Raw genomic sequence first — 18,027 nt, forward strand, 5'->3', positions numbered from 1 at the left:
AAATACTAGATCTTATTCATTCTTTCTGTTTTTCTTTGACCCATCATACTGCTAGGTAGAACTCACATATTCGGTCCCTGCCTTTTCCCACCATTTGCAAATAGGTTCTAGGCACAATCCTAATAGTTGCCAGATGCTGTTATCAGAGATCATATCTGTCTTGTTTCCAATTGTGCCTGGGACATAATAGGACTTTTTTTTTTTTTTTTTTTAAATAACAAAGCCATGTGTAGTGCAGCATGCCTGTTCTAGCTACCCAGGAGGCTGAAGCTCAGCAGTTCAAGTCCACCCTGGGCAACAAGACTCCATCTCTACAACAAAAAAGTTTAAAAAGATTACTATACACTGTATGTATCAAAATATTACTCTCTCTCCCATAAATATGTACAATTATTATATATCAATTAAAAGGAAATAAATGGTGAGCATCCTTTCACTACGAAGAAAAGTTCTGAGTACCATATGCCCCTACCTTCTTCTGTTTCATTTTTCTGGAGACCTCTAAACAAAATGCTTTTCTTGTAGATATGGAGGGACCCCTAAACAGGTTTTCTACTTGAGAAAATCTTGATTTGAACTCCACACATCATACACCATTGGGCAAAAAGCCTTGCATTTATATTAGAGAATATAGTCCAGAAAAAGAACAAAACCTCAAGTGTGGGCAGAAGATTGTGTTTATTTGCTGTTAGGGAAGAAAACTCAGGTTCCTTTCCTCTACAGTGACCATTAGACATTCCAAAGCACTGTCAGTTGGTATATCTCAGTGGTCTTGGTTACTGAAGCAACGAGCGGTCTGTGATGGCAAAAAAAAAAGGTAGGGTCTTTCCTAACACTGGTAAGGAGAAAACTCTGTACAGAGTTAATAATTTACATTTCAAGTCACAAGTTTTCTATCCTATTGGAAGAAGTTTCTAAAATCCAAAAAAAGCAACGTCTCTTTTTTTTCCTCCAGTCATTCATTCACCCATTCAACAAACTTTTACTGGGCTCATGGTTTGTCAAGTATAGAAGAGAAAAGAGGACGAATCCTGTGGTTAAGGCTTGCCTGAAGGATCTCACATTTGGGTTGGGGGCTGACATGCCAGTGAACAAATCGCCTCCTCAGGACTGTGACACATGCTATGATAGACGTATTTACAAAGAACTATAAGAGGACTGTATATTAAGTGTTTAGGGATCTGAGAAGTTTCAAAGAAATTGTGGCATTTGAACTAGATATCAAAGAATAAGGCTCAGGTACAACTTCATGTGAAAGAGACAATATATTCACAAATTTGCCAAAACCAGGTTAACTTCATTCTTCCAGCGTTCCAGTTTTTTCCTAAGTACAATCAGTGTACCATTTTTTCTGAGACCCAGAGCCATTTTCTTTCATTGGCATGTTTTTAGGCTTATTTTTTAGTAACTCCAGTACCCCTGAAGTTTCTTTCCTTAGATCTTAAACAGATACATTCAATTGGGCATTACTACATGGTTTGAGGATAATGTCTTTATACAAAGGTAATATATGCACTTGGTAAGAGAATGAATATAAAATGAAAAGCAATAATCTACCACTGCCCCACCCAGCAGTCCCTTTGTCCAGCCATAAACAGAAAATAACAGAACTGTACTCATTTCGAAACTGTACACATCATTCTGCTCTTTGCATTTTCTACTTATCTGTTTAATAACTTAGAGGTAATTCTTTTTAATAGTTAACTAGATCTCTGTATGGATGTGCCATAAGTTTTTAGCCATTCCTTTATTGATAATTGAATTGGATTATACTTTCATTATTGTAATTATTGCTGCACTGAACATCCTTGAAATGATTGTGTGGGTACAGCCATAGGATAAGTTCCTAGCAAGGAATTGCTGAGTTAAAGAATGTGTGCATTTAAATATTCATAGATACTGCCAAATTGCCTTCTTAAACTGTACTACCTTATACTACCACTCAACATTTATGAGTATATTTCCCTGCCCCTTTTGCCAGTTTTTGATTTTTAAACTTACTAGTTTTATCACTGCATTAATATCTGATAATTGTTGATTTGTACGTAAGGTTTGAGTGATTTTTTTATACATTGGTAATCTGCATTTCATCTTAGCCAATTGTTTTTAATAGTGAATTACTAGGGTTTTTAAAATTTATAAACTCTGAATATTGGCTTAGTTTATATGTATTAGACCTGTTATGATTATTTCGTACTTAAGTTGTTTTTTTCCCCACACAAACCAATTAATCTTTTCTTAGTGCTATTGAATTGTGTGTCTTGCTCACACCAAGGTTTATTTATAATATGTTATCCTCTTACTTTCATAGTTTCATTTTTTGTGTTTATATTTTTGATCTGTCCAGAATTTATTTTCTTATATGGAGTGAGGTAGGAAAATGGCTACCTGTTTGTTGTAATACACTTTATTTGATGATCCTTTCTTTCAACATTTATTTTAAATCACCATTACCACATATTTCAGTATCAGTTTGTGTGTAAACTGTATTCTGGTCTGCTTATATGCCTATTTCTTCTGCAGTACAATGTTTTAATGATTTCAGATTCGTAACACTTAATAACTGACAGAATGAACTACCTAAACATTTTGTACAGACACTGTGGCGGATTCAGCTACATATCATGGCATTATGCCACGAATCCTTTCCAGCATTATTGGCAGAAATAGCCACCCTTAAAATATTCCCCTCATGATCCTCAGAGGTTCCAAGGGTACAGTGTCATGTGTACCCAGAAATGGGTTGCCCTCTTGCCCATTCCTGGGCTGCCTCCTAGGGACAGTGACTCCAGTTAACTTGCTACTTCAATAGGCACTACCATCTTCTGCTGGTGACTTCTGTCATCTTGTTTGACCCTGGGGAAAAGACTTACCTTCCTCTTTGTTGCCCACAGTAGAGACCAGACCTTCCTGACTTGTTCTCGAATAATGAAAGAAAGGGTCCAGATAGTACTTTATGAGAGCGGCCAAGCCCCAGTGGAATCCTTTCAGCCCTTACCAGGCTAGTGCTCTGCCTTCTTTGCTACCTGTTTCCAGGTCACCAAAGGTAGTTCAGCTACCCCACTAGAAACCTTCAGTTATCAGCACTTCTTTAGAATTGGAGTCAAATTGACATCTGCACTAAAAGAAATGAGGAAGGTTTCCCCTCACCTGAGTCTAACACTCTCAACACCCTCCTCCCAAAATTCCTGCTGAACCAACCTCTCCCCTGGGAAACTGAGAGTGAAAACATTTAGTCTTTTCAGAGGAAATTACATCTTTACTCAGAGAAATGTGGTCTGGATTTTGGATTTGCAGCCCAATAAGAAAATTGCCTAATGGTATCAGGCCCTTCATATCTGTGGGTTCCACATCCATGAATTCAGCCAATTGTGCATCAAAAATATTCAATAAAAAATATGACAAAAATATAAATACAGTATAATGGTTATTTACATAGCATTCACATTTTATTAGGTATTATAGAGATTAAGATTTAAAGTATGCAAGAGGATAAACATAGGTTATATGCAAATACTATACCATTTTATATAAGATATTTAAACATCCATGAGTTTTGGTATCAGAGGGGGTCCTGGAACCAGTACCCGAAGGATACTGAGGGACAACTGTCTATTTCACAGACTGTATTGTGTTTTTGTTTTTTTGAGACGGAGTCTTGCTCTGTTGCCCAGGCTGGAGTGCAGTGGCGCAATCGCAGCTCACTGAAGCTCCGCCTCCCGGGTTCATGCCATTCCCCTGCCTCAGCCTCCCGAGTAGCTGGGACTACAGGCGCCCGCCACCACGCCCGGCTAATTTTTTGTATTTTTAGTAGAGACGGGGTTTCACCATGTTAGCCAGGATGGTCTCGATCTCCTGACCGCATGATCCGCCCGCCTGGGCCTCCCAAAGTGATGGGATTACAGGCGTGAGCCACTGCGCCTGGCCGTCTGTATTGTTTTTTACAAATGTGGCAGCAACCAAACCCAAATGAGGCTGCATCAGGCTCAGCCCTGTTCCTGTTTTGTCTCCCTGCACTAAGGGTTTCAAGCATATCTTAGGGCTGTGGTCAGCTTGTTAAACGAATCAGCCTTGAAACCTAACAAAATGTGACTTTACAATAATTTCCTCATATTATGTTCCTTTTTAAAACTAGCTCCTTACAAATCGATCTGTATTTCAGAAATGGAAGGGGGAAAGGAATGGGGAAAATACTAAGTGAAATCACCTGTATTTTCTTAGGGACCCTAACTTAGACGTGACCAGCTATTTCTGAGATTCTTAAGTAAACTGTTTTTTCTATCTGAAAGTCTGACAGTCTTTGCCATGTTAAACTATTTCATGTCTTATACTTAGACCCACCTCAGGCTACTTGGACAAATGCTCAAATAAATTGACCAAATGAAAAACGTGTTCAGAGGTTGAGTGACTTGGAGTAAGAACAAGTGAAGCAGAACTGAGTGGTGGAACTCAACCTGCGTCTGAAGTTTCAAAACACATCAAGTCTAGTCTTTTTGTATTTTAATAATACACAGACTTAGAGGGTGGAAAGAGATGAAGTGTTATGTGCTCATAAAATCAATTTATAAGTGACCTCATTATAGGGTCAGTCACCTCAAGATAATGTAAGTTCATGATTTACTATATGAATGTAACCTTTGCTATGTATTAATCAGTATAAATTTATAATTCAGTAGTCTACAAATCCTAAACTTAAAGAATATTTTCTGAATTTGCTCTTTGATTACTCCACATCTCTGCATAGAATTTTCTGACACTCACTCATCAGGATGTGTTTATAAAGGGTTTTCTTTCTTCCTCTTCACATCTAAATGATACAGAATTACCCAAACTTCCTGTTGCTACTGAACTGAAGCAAGAGAAGCAAGGGAAATTGAAACTGAAAATGTGAACCAGCGACTTCACCCAGAAGCACAGTTGTTGGCATCAATGAGATTATTTTTTAATGAAATTAAAGAAAGTAGAGGTTTCCTTTCAACTGACACTGTGTTTCTCCAGACTACTGTGCGGCAGGATGGTAGTTGTTTCCTCTCAAGGGAGCTAAAAATTAACTTCATCCTATGGCATGATGTATTAAAATCAGGAGTGTTCATGGTAACTTTCTCTTTCACCTGTCCAATAGGTAATCTCTCTTAAGATCCAACCCAAGCTATTCCCTATATACAAGGTCAGCAAGCATTTGATTCATTTTGTCAGCTTTAATATAAATCAAAATCACCCCCAGGAGGCTGAGGTGTGGTAAAACACATAAAATCCCCTGTTGCCCTAATAGCCAGTCAGTCACCCCACTCTTTCATATGGGAAAGAACACCAGAAGCAATTTGACAAGTAACAATCAGGCTTCTAGAGACATGGACAATTGCTGTTAACTCTTGACTGTTTTGACAACATTTTAGAGCTATCTTTTAGGAATATTAGCCTCCCCCATTAACAAAACAGAGGGAAAAACTCATTCCTCAAGGACCTCACTCTTCATTTAGTTCAACAGTTTGGATGGAGAAGGGAGATACATCTTGAGGGAACACAAGTACATTGATCCCATTTTCTACCTCACTACATTGCTTGCAGGAAGAGGTCAGCAACTTGGTTCATCCCTTTTTTTTCTGCTTTAGTATTTTCGTTGTGTCAAAGTAACCAGAGTTACTTACTTAAATTGCATATTGCATTTCCCATAATTTCCATTGAATAAAATTTAGGTGTACACTTAAGCTTGCTGTAAACATGCAAGTGAGTTGGGAGAAAACATTACCATTAGAGAAGTGGAAAAAGACCAACCCCCTACTCCATCACCACCAGTCAGGTCTTGAGTGAAATCTCCCACTTACTATTACATATTACTCTCACAGAGAATAAACACCATTTCTTTCAGTAAAGATCTTCTGATCTGTCATTATGAAGGGAGGACTAGCCAGACTGAGGGTGTGGTGAGGAACTAGGGGAAGCACAGACAGAAGAAACTGCTTTGACAGGAGAAGCAACTTTGAAGTGTTGCTTAGTCCAGGCTCTGACCTAGGGTTTGGTTTTTTTGAAGTCTTTGTCATTAACCCTTCCCTCACTTTCCTTCTACTCTTCAAGTCCTATTCTTACATTCGTAGGAATGACTTATTTTTGCCCCCAGGTATTTTGCTGGTCCTGGGATTGCTGAGAGGAAAAGATATAATCCTGCCCCCAGGAACTCAGTGTATAGAGATGGCTCCTCCAACTTAACTATTACAGAGAGCTGATGATACTTTTCAGACATGTCAATCCAAAATGACCAATTAAGGATAAGGACTTGGAAGTAAAGAACATATCTCAGAGACAACAAATGCCCATTCACCAAAGATAAAGCACGAACTGTCCAGGGCGAATGAGCTTGCCGTTTGGAGGCTAAGCTTTACGTGGTAATTTGTAGAGTTTGGGGGAGGTCACTCAGTAACTTCTGTAATGAAAAGTTTTGTGGCAGCCAAGCGCAGTGGCTCACGCCTGTAATCCCAGCACTTTGGGAAACTGAGGTGGGTGGATCCCTTGAGCCCAGGGGTTTGAGACCAACCTGGGTAACAAGATGAAACCTCATCTCTACTAAAAATAAAAAAAATTAGCCAGGTGTGTTGGCATACAGCTATAATCCCAGCTACTTGAGTGGCTGAGGCATGCTAATCAGTTGAACCTGGGAGGTGAAGATCACAGTGAGCCAAGATCGCGCCACTGCACCCCAGCCTGGGCAACAGAACAAGACTCTTGTCTCAAAAAAATAAAGAGTTTTATTGGTAGTATTTGTTCTCTATTAAGCTCATCTATTGAGTTCTTGATTTCATTTATCAAATTTTTCAATTCTAGAATTTCTATTTGGTTATTTTTTTATATTTCCAGGTCTCTGCCAGTGTTCTCAATTTTAATTTTTATTTCCTTAAACATTTTAAGCATAATCATTATAGAATCCATGTTGGATAGTCATATTATCAAGATCCCCTATTGGTCTAGGTCTATTGTCTTATTTTTTTGGTATTCAGTTACATTTTCTGGTTATTTTTGGTTGAATTCTATCTTTGGCAGGAATATGTCAGTAGCCTTTTGAATAGGATGAATGCATCTGTTACACCTTATGGAAGCCATAAAATCTATGCTGCCCCACATGGTGGCAATACACAACTGAAAATCTAAGAACCCCACCGACCACCTGCTGACCAGCATCATAGTGAGGTAAAGAAGTCTCTGCAGAGAGTTTAGCAAAGGATTATCCTTAAAGAATCAAATGAGATTGTAACCAGTTCATCTTGCCTGCTGCCCAGATACAGCCAATTTTTAAAGACAGGAAAGTGCAATAGAGAGATTTTAATATGCATAGAGCCAGTTAAATAGGAGACCAGAATTTTACTATTATTTAAATTAGCCTCCCCCAAAATTTGGAGGCTAGGGTTTTTTAAAGACAGTTTGGCAGACATGAGTTAGTTCCTGGGTAGGGGCCATAAGACCAGATGAGTCAGTTTACCAGTCTGGGTGGTGCCAGCTGATCCATCAGAATGCAGGGTCTAAAAAATATCTCAAGCACCAATCTTAGGTTTTACAATAGTAATGTTATCTATAGGAGCAATTGCAGAGGTTAGTAATCTTGTAACCTCTGGGTTCATGACTCCTGAGTCATAATTTTTAATCTTGTGGCCAATTTGTTGATTTTACAAAGGTGGCCTGGTCTCCAAGATACATTTTACCCAAGATGTAATATCACAGGAAACCAGAACCTTCCACTCACCTCTCATGCACAACTGGCTTTATTAGTTTCCCACCACATTCAAGAGCACCTGATGCCCTAAACTGTTTAAGGTTGAGTTAAGGAGTGCTCTTTTCAAACTATCCCAACTTCCATGAAAACCAAAGGTATCAGAAGACCTAGAAAATATCTATAGAATTGGATATCTTGGGACATGAAACAAGTGGATACTTACATATGTGAATCTCACATGTCTTAATATCCAGACTGATTCCACCTTGTCCTATTCTTACATACTATATATTTTTCTCTTGGGAAGTTTTCTAATACTAGCTTAGCATCAGCATGTCAGTTTCAGTCAAATTAACACTTTAAAAGATCCCCACTGGAGGTCAGTGAGTCAGGGCACCTGCTGCTCTACAGAAGGGCCCAGTTACAACCTGAGGAATAGCACTTCATCAGAGCTACCTCTCCAGGCCACATTCCCCACTACCCCAACCAACCACTCAGGAGAACTAAGATGGATTTGTGAGGAATAATTTCCTTGAGCCATTTTTCCAAAGATAGTGAGGCATTCTTAAATGGTATTCATTTGAACTTTGACACAATGCCATTATTTTGTAAATGCCATATCCTGGATAACTAACTATGGCTGACAATCTACCCCTCATCACGACTGTGCTCAAATGCAGATACCTCTAGTGCATCATTGAACAAAATGAATTTCACATACTTAAGGCCTCTCTGAAATTTAATTTTCACCTTTCAATTGTTCACTTTTGGAACTTTTTTTGCGGGTATGAAACTGAAACTTTAAAAAGAAAAATTGAAGCTTGTGATGGGATTCTAAAATCTAAACAATTTACTTTCCAATCATATTTTAAACTGTTAGATCATTTGCCCATTTATTACCAATTTAACATGAAAACAGACATATGTGCGCATGGACACAAACAGGCACACGTGTTGAAGGCCTCTAGCAAACAGTCTATACTCAAGGTTGATGAGACTTGTTCAATTCTATTGCTAGCCACAGATGAGCATACAGGAAGGTGGTAGGACCCAGGTGTGTCCGACCCACAGCCTGTGGGCTGCATGTGGCCCAGGACAGCTTTGAATGTGGCCCAACACAAATTTGTCAACTTTCTTAAAAAAAATTCTTTTTTTAAGCTCATCAGCTATTGTTAGTGTTAGTGTATTTTATGTGTGGCCCAAGACAGTTGTTCCATTGTGGCCCAGGGAAGCCAAAAGATTGGATACCCCGTAGTACCTTTGACATTGACGCCTATGGGGAAATGGAGGGAGCAGAATTGGGTAGAGGGAGAAGCTTGACCATTAAGCAGTCCTAGCAAAGGCCTGAGCCAGTTCCTCAGGGAAACTGTGCAGCCAGGATAGCCCTTCAGTCTTGTTCTACTTGAGTCTGTCCTTGCTACCCCAATATTTACCAGTCATTGGAGGAGGACTGACCTTGGACAAGGTAGGAGGGAGGAGCCATGACCTTGGACAAGATGGCTCTCTCCAACTCCTCTTGATTCCCTGAGAAGACCTCAGCTGAGGGTCATCAGCTGCCAACACTCCCAGCAGCTGAAGAATGGGTGCCTCAAACTTGAAGTGGGGACTGGCCCACATACCACAGTGTTCCCTATAGAATGACAGTTTTTAAAAAAAGTGACCATGAAGCTCATCTACAGCTTCTGTCTTCAAACCTGTAATTTTTTTCATTTTGGTTTTTCAAGATTATCCCAGACTCTCCCATTTCCAGTAGATTTCTTTGTGCTTTGATTTTTGTTTGGTCGTTTTTCTTTTTTCTAATTCTATTTTGAGACAGGGTCTCACTGTGTCACCCAGGCTGCAGTGCAGTGGCATAATCATGGCTCACGACAGTCTCAAACTCCTGGGCTCAAGAGATTCTCCCACCTCAGCCTCCTGAGCAGCTGGGACCACAAGCATGTGCCACCATGCCCAGCATTTTAAAAAAATTTTTTGTAGACACGAGGTCTCCTATGTTGCCCAGGCTAGTCTCAAACTCCTGAGCGCAAACAATCCTCCTGCCTCAGCCTCCCAAAATGCTGGGTTTACAGGCATAAGCCAGTGTGCCTGGCTTGATTTTCAATATTTAAAAAATTCCAATTTGAAGATTGAAAAGCAGACTAAAATAATATTGGCCTAAGAACTGCCAAAAAATTCTCTGGACAACTACAAGGTATTCCTTGCTCCAAAACAGTAATTTCAGATCTGCCAGAACCAATCTGGGCTTCTGTGAAAAGGAGAATTGAGCTTAGGAAGGAGGGAAGTGGGTGGCTGCCAGTGCAGTGTGATTGGAGTGGCCGTGGAAAGATTTCCCAGACCTATCTGCTCTGAAATCATCTTTATTCATGACAACTTCTGAACTCCAGAAGTGCTTACCTGTCAGTGTCACTCACCCATCTCCTCTTGCTGTTTTTCATTTTGTGTCTAACTGAAATCCTAGGCTTGAATACCTGAGGCCCCGAACCTCTCAAGGTCAGGTCAGCCTGCTATTCCTCTATGTCCATGGGACCCACAAATGCAGCAAGTGAAATTGCCATCATTCCTGTGCCTTGGTTTTTGCCCAACATAGGATATGATTATACCTACATGGAGCTGCAGTGAAAGACATGATATGTGCTAATACTTCACCTGGAGATTGGTAATTACCAGCTGATAAGATTGAAGGCTGAATGAGAGCCACTGGGGGAAAAGGGTGCTGAACAGGGAAGTGGACAAACAGCTATGGTAGGCAGAATTTCTGAAAATGCCCTCAGGGATGTCCCATCCTAATCCTCAGAACCTGTGAAGATTGAGATATCACTTCCATGATTATGTTATAAGGTACAATTAACCTTAGAATAAGGAGTGTGCTTGCATGGGCCTAGTGTAATCACATAAGCCTGTAAAATTAGCTTTTCCAAAGGGGCAGAAGAGGAAGTTAAAGAGTTGCTGCTTTGAAGATCGAGGGGACCATATGAGAAGCAATGTGGATGGCCTCTAGGAGCAGAGAGAGGACCCCAGCTGACATCCAGCAAGAAAACAGGGACTTCAGTCTTAAAACCACAAGGATGGAATTCTGCCAATATTCTCAATGAGCTTGGAAGTGGATTCTTACTCAAGCCTCCAGGGAAAAGCCCGACAATACTTCAATTTTGGCTTGTGAGACTCTGAGTATAGAACCCAACCTATCCTGCCTGGAGTTGTAACCTACAAAAGTGTGAGATGATAAACTGGTGTCGTTTTAAGCTGCTAAGTTTGTGGTAATTTGTTGCTGCAGCAATAGGGAACTAGTACAGTAGCCAAGACAAACAAGTCTACTTGTCACTATTTTTGAAAAACACTTTCTTTGGAAGAAACTGGAATCTGCCTCTAAAACCATCTGGCATCTGGCATAAGGGGAAGGCAGACTGAGATCCAAAACTATTATGTGCTGGCTTGAGCTTCAACTTTATGTATACCAAACCATTTATACCTCACACTTGCCCTCTGTGACAAACACTATTATTATCCCAATGTTATCTCCATGGGCTTCTAACTGCTCTTCGGAGAAATGAAATGATTGGTCCAGTAAGTTCTCAATCCTAGCTGTGCACCAGAATCACCGAATCACCTGAGGTTTGCTTTGCTTTGTTTTGTTTTTAAGCTAATGAGCTTTTAGAAAGTCATGATGCTGAGGCCTCAACCCTGACCCACTGAATCAGGGAGGCCCAGACCTCTTGCACTTATGAAAGCTCCTGGATGATTCTGATAAAACCCAGATGTTTGGCAACCAGTGGTTTAAAGTGTGGTTAATGGACACCAGCATCAGATTGCCCACAGGGTGGTGGTAGCCACTGATATTGTGTCCCTAACAGCCATCCTCTACTACCTCACTTACAGCAGGACCTCAGGTGTGCTCAGATGGCCACATGCCTGGCCAAAGGGGACAAAAACCATGGTTGTCTCAATTTTCAGCTCTAGTCATGTTATCACATTTCTCTTTCCCAATACCATCCTGTGAAGGTTAATTTCATGGAGCAACTTGACTGGCCATGGGGTTCCCAGATTAAACATTATTTCCAAGTGTGTCTATGAGAGTGTTCCCAAATAACACTAGGGTTTGAATCAACAGAGGACTCAGTAGATTGAATCAACAGAGGACTCAGTAGATTGTCCTCCCCGACATGGGTAGGCATCATCTAATCTATTGAGGGTCTCAATAGAACAAAAGGTGGAGGAAGGAGGAATTTGCCCTCTTTTTCCTGCCTCATCTCTTGACCTGGGTCATCTCATCATCTCTAGTCCTTAGACTGGGATTTGCACCATCAACTCCCCTGGTTCTCAATCCTTTGGACTTGGACTGAATTACACTGTCAGAGGCATTTGAACGAGAGTGACTCCATCTTGCATAGGGGCTAGGTAAAATAAGGCTGAGACCTGCTGGGCTGCATTCCCAGGAGGTTAGGCATTCTAAGTCACAGGATAAGAGGTGGGCACAAGATACAGGTCATAAAGGTCTTGCTGATAAAACAGGTCGCAGTAAAGAAACTGGACAAAACCCACCCATACCAAGATGGCGACGAGAGTGGCCTCTGGTTATCCTCACTGCTCGTTTTACGCTAATTATAATGCATTAGCATGCTAAAAGACACTCCTACCAGGGACATGACAGTTTATAGATGCCATGGCAATGTCAGGAATTTACCCTATATTGTCTAAAAAGGGGAGGAACCCTCAGTTCTGGGAATTGCCCACCCCTTTCCTGGAAAACTCATGAATAATCCATCCCTTGTTTAGCATATAATCAAGAAGCAACAATAAGTATAAGGAGCTGAGCAGCCCTTGCAGCAGCGCTGCCTATGGAGTAGCCATTCTTTATTTCTTGACTTTAATAAACTTGCTTTCACTTTACTCTATGGACTTGCGTCAAATTCTTTCTTGTGGGAGATCCAAGAACACTCTCTTGGGGTCTGGATCAGGACCCCTTTCTGGTAACACCACCACCAGCTTTCTGCAGATGGCAGATTGTGGGACTTACTTCTTAACTTTCATAACTGCATGGCCAATTTATCATATTAAATCTTATTTTCATTATATATATCTGCATCCTACTGTTTCTCTGAAGAACCCTAATACATTTCCATCTCTTTGCAGCTAGAATCAGCCAAAAACATATAAGGAGACTCCACCAGGAGTGGGGAGTTCTTGAGAAAGCTTTTGCTTCTGAAAAAAGATAAAAGTACACAGGAGAGCTGTCTGGTGCCATTCCTTGAGCATGTGAGAGACTGTGTCACTGGGAGCAGCAGTTATCTCTGGCCATAAGTTGAGATGACTGGGTGAAACACTAAAATGTTGAGAAGGTAGGACAAAAAGAAAGAACCGGGGACCCTGATGACATTGTTGAGGTGCATCAACCCTAGAACCATTATTAAGAGATTTATTATGTGAGATATTATTATTTACTGTTTTACTCCTTGCAGCTAAAAGCGTTTCTAACTGTGTACAGGACTACTTTTAAACGCAAGAAAGAATTTCTGGTGTTGAGGACTGGGTTATTTGCATTAACAACAATCCAATTCTTTGCGCACTGAAGTCTAAGTCACCCGCATTCTAAGGTCACCTACACAGATAGTGATGAAGCTGCTTCTAACTGGTCCATGTTTTTTCCACTCTATGGTACTAAAAACAAATAGAAAAACACCCGCATTCCTCCCTTTTTACACACTCCCTGTGGCGATGTTGGTATTAGACATAGCAGAAAATAACTAAGAAAATAACCTGAGGAAAACATGTCTACAAGCTTTTTGTTAAGGAAAAAAAAAAAACAATCTTTAAAGCACATATTTATTTTACAAATAAATCAGAAATAATAGGTATATGGGGAGAAATGAGAGAAAGAAAGGAAAGCCAAGATAGTGTTCATTTTTCACATTAATTTCAAAGAACAAAGTATGAGATGGGAGGTCAGGGGTTTCTGAAAATGCTCACCACAACCAATTTACACAACTTTTCAGAAATATGTTAACTCTGTATCAGAACACACTTTAATAATCTAGATACATAGAGAGACACAATCGGTTTGTCTAAAGAAGCTTCCAGATTTCCCATTTAGTGTGTCTTTTACCTTCACCATAACCCTAAGTCATCTCTGATAGTTCTCGTTTTGGAAGTGATTCCATGCATGGAAAGTTGTGTGTGGGCTCCCTAAAGAGAGTAGCTGCGTCCCTTTTGTTCATTGGCCTACCCATAGCCTGCAGCACATTGCTTTGAACATAGGGAGTATTCAACCAATGTCAACTACAAGATCACAGAAGGCCCCTTACACTTTAGGAATGTGTGTCTTGTGAGACACCTGGGATATATCGCTAGCTCATTTTCTCAGACAGAACCCAAACCACAGAACAGTGACATACTTCTGTAAAGGTCACAGGGTGAAGCAGCTCTCTCCAAATTTATTCCTGGGCACTTTTCCCCAAGTTTATTCCCAACAATGCTTGATACACTCTTCTTTGAAACCAGCCTCAGACACATCTGTTCTATGAAGACTAAATGGAACAGAGAAGTAGCTATTTACTCTCAACAAACAACATTCTGCCATTTAAAAGGAAAAAGTGAACTTTGTGGGTTCCTGTTGTATTATTAGGATTTAATTTCCTTCAGATGGAGATGTGTAACTGATATTACATATTATATACTGTACAGTCACTAATATAGAGAGATTTAATATGCATTCACTATGACAATGCATCAGAGAACATGGTTTTTTGTTTGTTTTGTTTTACCCTTTTATCTTCATACCCCGGTTTAATGTTTTGCAAAAAGAATCGGCATTTCATTAAATATATAAATAAAGACTGGTTTTTCCAGATTCACTAAACAGGTGTTGCTTAAGGCAAAATTTTTATAAACTATAAAACAAAACAAAGGAGTCAGAACTCAGTTTCTATAACTGTTCCAACATGAAAAGGACTAGTTATTACCTTAGAGGAAATGTCTTTTAATGAATTGAAGATTTTTATTGAATCTGAATTGGTCTCTTGCCCAACACTAATACTGACATTTTTCCTGCTGAGTTGCAATTGACAATTCACTTTTGGAAGAATTTATGGGAAAATATAGCATTATTCTATTTCCCGACCACAAGTTTTGTTTTATTTCTCACACTATATAGATGATGAGTCTCAGAGAACTGGGGGCTTCTTTGCTCCTTGATGGGGAAACCCAGCTGTGTGCTTCATGCAGGGCTGTCCATAGCCTACAGCACATGGCTTTGAACATATGAGGGGGTGTTCAACCAATGGCAACTGCAAGATCCCAGAAGGCTCCTTACACTGTGGGGACTGACGGCCTCTTATTCCCCAATAATTCCTGTGGTGTTTCCAGCTTCACTCTTACATTTGGCAAGTAGGGATGGAACGCACCGACTGCAGTGCGAATGAACTATGCACCTTATTACTTCAAACATTGAAACTCTGGTATTAAAAAATATATATTTTTTTGAGACGGAGCCTCGCTCTGTCACCCAGGCTGGAGTGCAGTGGCGCGATCTTTGCTTACTGCAACCTCCGCCTCCCGGGTGCAAGTGATTCTACTGCCTCAGCCTCCTGAGTAGCTGGGATTACAGGCACGCAGCACCACGCCCGGCTGATTTTTGTATTTTTAGTAGAGACAGGGTTTCACCATGTTGGTCAGGCTGGTCTTGAACTCCTGGCCTCGTGATCCACCTGCCTTGCCCTCCCAAAGTGCTGGGATTACAGGTGTGAGCCACCGCGTCTGGCCCATTAAATTTTTCATGTGAGAAGATATACTTGTTATCATGAACACACAAGGGAGGGATTTGATCGTAGCCAAGCATTGAGGACATGTGAGTTTGTGAGACTTGAAAAACTCTGGATACCAACATCTGATCAAGTGGAAAATTCATATGCCTAGCAAAAGTGGCCCCTGTGACTGGTGAATTTGGTGGCACTGACATTTTTTCTTTAATTGCATTGAAAGGGGATGTATCAAACAAGCTTCAGCATGTTATTTAATTATGAGATCTGTTTTAAAATGTAAGTGAAAAACCAGGATATCTAGAAGCAAGTTATAGAGAATGCAAAACCTATTCCCCTTTAGGTATTCAGCTTGATGCACCAAGTGATATTAATGGCTGTAGTCAGCTGTTGTTATTTTTGCAGTATCTAAGGAAGAGAGCGTATATGAATTCTTCTCTTATGAACTGCTTCAGTTAACTACGAAAGGAATCAATGTGTCCAATCTCATTCAAGATTTCTTTTTGAAACACTAGCTAATACTTCATGTGTGTGGATCAATTCTTACTGAGGGTACCTCCTGCTATGCTTGGTAAAACATCGAGCTTTGCTGCCTAGAATACAAAATAAAATAAAAATAAATAAAAATGAGTAGCTATTTGTATAATGCACTATTGTGCACTTGCTGCAAGAAGTTTACCTGCAAAAACAAACAATGTTCGGTCTTCTTTATTTATTTATTTATTTATTTTTTTTTTTTTTTTGAGACGGAGTCTCGCTCTGTAGCCCGGGCTGGAGTGCAGTGGCCGGATCTCAGCTCACTGCAAGCTCCGCCTCCCAGGTTTACGCCATTCTCCTGCCTCAGCCTCCCGAGTAGCTGGGACTACAGGCGCCCGCCACCTCGCCCGGCTATTTTTTTTTTTTTTTTTTTTTTTTGTATTTTTTAGTAGAGACGGGGTTTCACGGTGTTCGCCAGGATGGTCTCGATCTCCTGACCTCGTGATCCGCCCGTCTCGGCCTCCGGTCTTCTTTATAAGGTAACAAAAACTCCACCAAGAAAAAGATCCAAAACTTTGCCTCTTCATGATTTTTTTTAAAGGAATTGGTAAGCTGGCACATCCATTTCCATATAGAAATTAGGTGGCTCCCCACTGCAACATGTTTATTTTGCAGCTAGATAAAGTTATGAAAATTACTGAAGCACTTCTCTCTTTCATCCTTCTGAGAGGGTAGTCTTCCCTTAAGTTGTCTTGGGTGCCCATCTAATTGAAGAAAGAAAGAATGCAAAAATACTATATTTTTCCGATTCTGGCATTAAAAAATAAGATTATGCAGGAAAAAAAAAAAAAAAGACTTTCAAGTCAGATTATTTCCTTGAGAGATTTCCCAAATACTCTGTCTCCTCTTTAACATAATACAGTCCAAGCCTGGAGAATCCAGCTTATGGAATTCTCCTGTGGGCTAGAGAAGAAACCTTTGCTCCCTATGACAGCAAAGCTTCAAGACCTGCTGCTACATGGCAGAAGATATGACATTACAAAATAGACAACCCACCCGTTTTTTTCCCTGAAGGATGGTGGAAGAAGGAAGCAGAATGGAAAAGAAGAACTAGGAAAGCCAAGTACAGAGATGATGTGTGTTCCAAGCACCACCCACCTTACCCCACCCCCGCCCTACCCAGCTTAGAGGACTGAGGAAAATGCAGAATTAGGGATAGGTAGGGCTGCTCTTGTCCTAGTTCTCCCCTTGGGACGGGGGGGGGGACGGCCTCATAGGCTGTTCTGCACCACCCAGAGAGAATCCATGTCACTTGGCAGTACAGTAGGTCAGGAGAAGATTGTGGTTGCCCCATGTAGCTCTGTGGTATTTATATAAGATCCTGCAGCTGCTGAGTCCCTGGTGGGGAGTAGCCCAGTGGGGGTTGTTATAGTGGCAGTGGGGTGCCCTGTAGAGAGCATTATAGAGTGGGTCACCAGGCCCAGGATTAGAAATGTCTGTAGCCCTTGAGGAACCAGGACGGGGCTGAATCAGTCAAGGAGAGATGAGATGACTGAGTGGCCACAAAGTCTTCCCACCCCCACCCTATCCCAGATGAGCCCAAGCTCTAACCAAATGAAGAGCAAAGAAAGAATGATTTCTTCTCAGGGACTGCGTTAATGATTCCCAACCATCAGCATTGAAGAAGAGGTCTGGAAGAATGTGAAGAATGCTAAGGCTTGTGTGGAGAATAGACGGGAGCATGAAGATAATCCACAGCCTGCAGGCAGGGACTTCATGGACACTCTGCATGCTGCAGCAGCCACAGAATTCAGCCACAGGTGCCAGCTGGGCGAGTACCAACCAGGTGGATTAGGTCCACCACCCAGAAGATGCATAAAAAACCACACCTGTCCCCCCAGCTCCACAGAAGCTATCTTAGGGAAGAGTCAGTGGGGATACTCAAGATCAACAATGTGGAAGGCTCTTTTTCTGTGTTTCCTCCAAGAGCTGAATATTATCTGAAGAGATTACTTACTAATTGGAACTAAGATTTCACCCAGATAGGGCTAAAAGTTAGAGATTTTCTCCCCCCACTACTAGAGATTTCAGAGAGAA

General features: G+C 40.8%; 1 protein-coding gene across 6 annotated transcripts in view; it reads left to right on the top strand.

The window, feature by feature from the left end:
* The window catches only part of LOC105475564 (core 1 synthase, glycoprotein-N-acetylgalactosamine 3-beta-galactosyltransferase 1), a 115,186-nt gene that overhangs the window by 91,182 nt on the left and 5,977 nt on the right, over window positions 1–18,027 (top strand). For 3 of the 6 annotated variants that reach the window (XR_011622170.1, XR_011622173.1, XR_011622172.1), the window contains 2 exons: window positions 4,821–10,358; window positions 12,833–13,038. The gene's annotated coding sequence lies outside the window, so the exon portion shown is untranslated. The remainder of the gene's footprint in view (window positions 1–4,820; window positions 10,359–12,832; window positions 13,039–18,027) is intronic. The other 3 variants (XR_011622171.1, XR_011622174.1, XR_011622175.1) reach the window with 1 other exon arrangement.

The sequence above is a fragment of the Macaca nemestrina genome, chromosome 4, assembly GCF_043159975.1.
Source record: "Macaca nemestrina isolate mMacNem1 chromosome 4, mMacNem.hap1, whole genome shotgun sequence".
NCBI classification, from domain to species: Eukaryota; Metazoa; Chordata; class Mammalia; order Primates; family Cercopithecidae; genus Macaca; species Macaca nemestrina.